At 40.6% G+C, this 6000-nt stretch overlaps 1 long non-coding RNA gene across 2 annotated transcripts in view; it reads left to right on the top strand.

The window, feature by feature from the left end:
* The first annotated feature begins 298 nt into the window (after window positions 1–298).
* Window positions 299–6000, top strand: part of LOC116779964 — a 34210-nt gene continuing 28508 nt past the window's right edge. For both annotated transcript variants that reach the window (XR_004354269.1, XR_004354270.1), the window contains exon 1: window positions 299–530. This is a non-coding gene — a long non-coding RNA (uncharacterized LOC116779964). The remainder of the gene's footprint in view (window positions 531–6000) is intronic.

Genomic DNA, 6000 nt, shown 5'->3' with positions numbered 1-6000 from the left:
AAAAAAATATTATGTGAGCTTAACAACTCTTTCATAATTCTGAGATCACAAACCAGCTCACTAGGGGTGCTGTTCTCTAACAGGAATGTCAAATCAGTAACAAAATCTGCCAAAACAAATCTCATAAACCATTATTTAATTCTGAGCTTTATTCAAAATAATAACACTCTTCTTCACCATTTTTACGCTGAAAATCAGGGTGCAAGACCATTGGTTACTAATGCAGATCAGCAATACATATGCATAAGTGTCTAGTCCCTTATCTGTATATTACTATTTGTTCTGTTGGCACCACCTTTACTAGTAATGGGACTTTCTTTACATGAAGAACCTCATGTTGAGGTTGCTGTAACTTAACTAGAAATGGCTGACATTATCTGTGACTCTGCCTGGTGCCACAATGTAGACTTACTCTCTCTTCTCTCCACGTCTACTTGTTTTACTACAGCAAGAGCAAACTTGGGCACCTCGGAATGCCATGAAACATCCTGGCTCCACATGGTAACCTGACAAGGACTTGTCAGTATTTTGTAAGTACACATAAATATTTCTCTATTTTTCCTCCATATTAGGTCTAATTTTTGTCAAGTGTGCGTGAGTTGTGGGTCATAGGAAGATATTTTGCTATTAATCTTTCCATACCTGTCTATTCACATATGCCTTCTCTATTAGAACTTGTAATGTTGCCTTTAGTGAAAATTGGATATTTTTGTTTAATATCTTTAATTGAAGTCTTACATTTCAGATGTAAATTTATAAGAAAGCAAAGCTCTGCTCTAGGTGATATATATTCCAGATTGTAAGGAACTAAAATTCCAACTGCTGTTTCTAGAAGTTCTATATCTTGTCTACAGGCTGCCCCTCTAAAAAGGTTATGCAAAATCCTTTCTTGGATGTTTTTAAAACTAGACACTGCCTAATATGTTGTTGTAAACTACTTTCAAAAATCCTCTAGAAGAAAGCAATCTAAGATTTGATTCCTCCTAATAGGTTTCCCCGTACTTCTTCTCAAGAGCAAGTCTGTAGCTCAAGGCCTCCCCCAATAGTATAAAATTATTTCAAAGACTTAACAGAAATATTGTAAACTAAAATTCAGAGCTTCAGAAACTGCTGTGTGCAGTAAACTTTCATTAAATGTACATTAATAGAACAGATTCTGTTAAGTATGACAGCATTTTTCCCATAAGATGGTGTAAACTGAATTACACTTGCCTCTGAATATATGATTGAATGTAATCTAGTGTGTGATACTTGTCTAAATTGTTAAGTGTTGCACAGAGAGATATATACACAAAAACTACACTCCTACATGCAATTTCCCTTTGAGGTCTTAATTTAGCTCTGGTTTAAATAACCACAACACTTTACTCTCTGAAAAGTAACATAGAGGAGATGCAGAACACATTTTAAGAAGCTGGAAATTTCAGAACCTGAGGGCTAGATGGTGACTCAGAGAATAAGAAATCAAAAGTTCCTTCATGCCTGCAAGGTATCAAACTCAAATTTGGGTTTAGGTATGTGATTCCCAGGAGCTTTGGACATATCCCCAGCATTCACTGTGAAAGCATCCTTATCCCAGTAAGAGTAGTCCTTTGCTGTAAACTGTAAGAGAAGTGTGGGGAACAGAACAAAGGTCTCTATGTAACCTTTGTCGACCTCACCAAGGCTTTCGATACTGTGAGCAGAAAAGGCCTATGGCAGATTTTGGAACGTTTAGGTTGCCCCCCAAGTTCCTTAAAATGATCATCTCACTCCACGAGGATCAGCATGGACAAGTCAGATATGGCAATGCACTCTCTGAGCCCTTTCAAATAACTAATGATGTGAAACAAGGCTGCGTTCTCGCTCCTACCTTATTCACAGTCTTTTTCAGCATGATGCTCCAAAGGGCCACGGCAGACCTCGAGGATCAGGACAGTATCTACATTTGATACCGTACTGATAGAAGCCTTTTCAACCTAAGGCGACTGAAGGCCCACACCAAGTCCTTAAACCGTCTTGTCCAGGAGCTGCTTTATGCTGATGATGCCATCCTTGTTGCCCACACAGAAGCAGCTCTGCAGCGTTTAACATCCTGCTTTGCAGATGCTGCTGAGCTCTTTGGGCTGGAAGTCAGCTTAAAGAAGACAGAAGTCCTCTATCAACTGGCACCTCAGGAAGTCTTCTATCATCCCCACATCACCATTGGCCAATCAGAGCTCAAATCAGTCCAGCAGTTTAATTATCTAGGTAGCCTCATCTCCTCAGATGGTAAGATTGACGGGGAGATAGACAACAGGTTAGCAAAGGCATGTAGTGCTTTTGGAAAACTTCATAAAAGAGTCTGGCAAAACAAACACTTGAAGAAAAGTACAAGGATCAATGTGAATCATGGGTCATCTACCACCACCACCTGCGACTCCTAGAATGCTTCCATCAACGCTGCCTCCATTCAATCCTAAACATTCACTGGTCAGATTATGTGATCAATACATCTGTTCTAGAACAAGCAGCAGTCACAAGTATTGAGGTCATGTTACTGAGAACACAGCTGCGATGGGCAGGGCACGTCTCCAGGATGAAGGACCACCGCCTCCCTAAGATCTTGCTCTATGGTGAACTTGCCGCAAGAGAGGAGCCCTGAAGAAAAGATGCAAGGACTCCCTAAAACAACATCTCAGCCTTGGCCATATTGATCAACATAACTGATCTACTCTGGCCTCAAATTGGAAGGTCTGGAGACACACTAACGCTGTTGATGCTTTTGAGAAAGCACGCAGGATCACTCTCGAGGAGAAAAGACAATGCAGAAAGAATTGTACCTTGCAGAATATATCTCCTAAGGAGTCTTTCTGCTGTGCCTTTTGCAACTGGACATGTCTATCTCGTACCGGCCTTTTTAGCCACCAAGTTGTTTGTAACAAACGTGGGTAGAGCCCTTCCCAAATCTTTGTTCGCGAAGTCTAGCCATGAATAATTAAACTGTTAATGCTTAAAACAAGACCAAGAAGGTCTGCTGTGTAACTCAGTATGTGCAATAAATTTCAGCTGATTCTACTAGGGTGACAGAGCTGTTATAAAACAGAAAAATATACATTAACTGCATAGCCCAAGAAGAAACAGACTATGTACTAGCCTACTACTTGGAGAGCTTCTGGAGTAGCTTTTGTAGCCACAGAACAGCTAGTCAGAAACTAGATAGAATCACTTAGACATGTGGTAAAAAGAAATTATCACAGTGATATGAAAATAGCATTTTTTTTGAGCCAGTATCAGCTTCCTGCCTATCAGGTAATTTGACCTTCTCTAAAGACTTGAGGTGTAGTATGACACATTAAGTTCCTTGAATGGAAATAACCCCGAACACATAACAGAAACCCCATACACTTTATTTGCTGAAAACATGATGGGGGTGGGGGAGAGAGTGGTGTTGGGGTAGGGTGTGGTGTGGTCACAGCTGAATCCCTGTGACCTTCAATGAGGTAAGTTTTCTTCCTTAGATAACTGTAGCTAGATCACATGGAAAAGAATAACAAGAAATTCCTAGAAAAAAATAAAAGGACCACCTGGCAATCTCAGGACTTTGAAGCAGTATTACCGATCAAAAAGAAAAAAACGAAAAACAAATCTGAAAAAAAGAATGTAGATGTACATACTGAGAGCGAAACTGCAATGGGGTACAAAGGATCACTCTTTTGGATGGTACAGGGATATGACATAGCATGTCACAACATCTGTTTCTCATTCACCTAGAAAATCCTCCTATATTTTCACTTGCAAGTGCAGTTTTTCATGTTTGAAATGCAGATTTGGTGCTCAAAATCACAGGAATATTGTTTGACCCACCAGACAAACTAAGAACAGTGCAGTGAACCTTGCGTTAAAGGAATTTTAAAATGGTGATCAAGCTGTAACACTTTTGTCTTCTGCCCTATGTCTTATTTATTAAAGATGATAATGTAACTGTTTAAGATCAGCTCCCTTGTGATCCTGCTAACGTGTAACAGAAAGATTAAGGATAAAGCTTAAGAAGTTCAAAGCTTGGTCATTACCTTTCCCTGAGAAAGCAGAAATGCTCAGCTTCAACTCTTATTGTATGATTTTTCCCTGTGTCAGCCAACAGAGCTATTTCCTCAAACAACTCTCCTCCATGGGTCTTATTCCCATTTCCAAGATCTCATATTTTCTGTTTTAAAAATACGGTTTTGCCTGCAAATGTCTGTGACTAACATCTTTACTACAGGACTGAACAACAACAACAAAAAAAAAAACAGAGAAAAACCCTACTGAACAAACAAGTTTGTACTAAGTCTTATCAGCCTTGCCCTCAGGGCCACTTCACACATTTACCGTGTGTCTGCAACAGAGGAAGCTGCTCTTGGCAATGACCTTTCTGAATCTGTGGCATATCTGAAATCTGCAGCACAGTGCAACATTTCTCACCAGTAACTTTTTTCCTAATTGCAAATGATTCCTTTCACTGTATTAATCCTTGTGGATTTACTACACACTTTCTCTCTCTTGATCACACACACACACACACACACACACACACACACACACAGATACACTTTCTCATTCATTCTCCATAGCCTCATGCCCTGATGGGTTCTCTGTCCCTCCATGCAGACATCCCTTCAAAACATGGTACATTGTCGGGGTTGACAGAGAATCTGTCAGCAGGCTGGCAATTAGTGATGAGGAATTTAAACAACTTTTAGGAAATATTTACTGTAATGCCGGACAGAACAAATGTAATGCAGCCCAGACCAAAGGTCACCAATCAAAATGTGTATAGTGTCACCAATAGCATGTCACAGCATGCACAGTGTCTTCAGTGTCACCAATAAGAGTGTGTGCAGTGTCTTATGCTTGAGACTTTTGACCAATTGTGTTGTGACACGATAGTGTACAAAGAATATAAGAGAAACACTTGAGAGCAATAAACAGCTTCCTGATCACCTTGCACCTGGACTATGTCTGACTCTGATATCTGTGTCGCATTGGCCGTTCCGACTTTATCAGCGACATATGGAGACGCCGACGTGATTACAGCGTTGAAGAAGGATTTATCTCCAACTCCGAGAAAGAGTTTGGAGGGATTCCTCTCCGAGAGAGAGGGGCTGCCGTGACTTCCCTCCTAGAGGGGGAAAGAGCAGAGGATTTTCTCTCCTAGAGAGAGATTGGACCTGTGGGGCGAGGCACAGGGGGAACGGAGCCCGGTGAAGCTTGAGAGCGGGTGAGTTCCCGCCAAACGGTCCGGACCTGAACTTTTTGAACCCTCATTAGGTAAGCTAACGGGGGTGCCACCGGGGACTATATTTTAACGACGGGTCAGCATATAACAAAGGAGGAAAGTGTAGTTCTATCTACGTGGAAATCCCTCCTTAATTGAAAGAATGTCAAGGTTGCTGAATTTAATTTACGACGTGTGCTGTTATAGTACTGAAAATAAGGCTTGGAAGCTACTACGTTAAGTTGCATTTCGTGTGTTTGCCTAACACTTGCTCCGTGAGACTCTGAAAGATTTAGAAGCATACGGGAGGCAACAATCTATGCAATAATTCATATAAGAACTAAAACTCTGAAACGCAGTTGCCCAGAAAGATAAGCAGGTTGCCGATGTAACAAATTGTCCTTGAACTACACCTCCAAGCAAAAAAATGCAGAAAAATTTAATAATTCACTCCCGGAGACAGAAAAGAAGTAAGGATCCCCCCTCTCCATTGCCACCGCTGCAGAAAAAGCAGTTTTTCCACCAGATAACTCCACTGAGAAAACAACTAAGAAAAGAAATTCAAGTCAAGATATTTAAGCAAATGGAGAGAGACAGAGATAAATTAGAACAGTGGGGGCTGGGCAGAAAACAAGACAGCAAGGCCCATCCCTGTATAAGCCTTTGAACTTCTTTGCAGCCTGAGTTACTTATTTTTTTGTTCATGTACTAATTGGCTGTTTCAGTCTCACAATATGTGTAAGATAAAACACAGAAAAATATGCAACAAATCAAGTTTGGTGTCA

The sequence above is a fragment of the Chiroxiphia lanceolata genome, chromosome 1 (genome assembly GCF_009829145.1).
Source record: "Chiroxiphia lanceolata isolate bChiLan1 chromosome 1, bChiLan1.pri, whole genome shotgun sequence".
Taxonomy (NCBI): Eukaryota; Metazoa; Chordata; class Aves; order Passeriformes; family Pipridae; genus Chiroxiphia; species Chiroxiphia lanceolata.
Note: the sequence above shows the minus strand (reverse complement) of the source record. Positions and strands in the feature narration are given on the sequence as shown.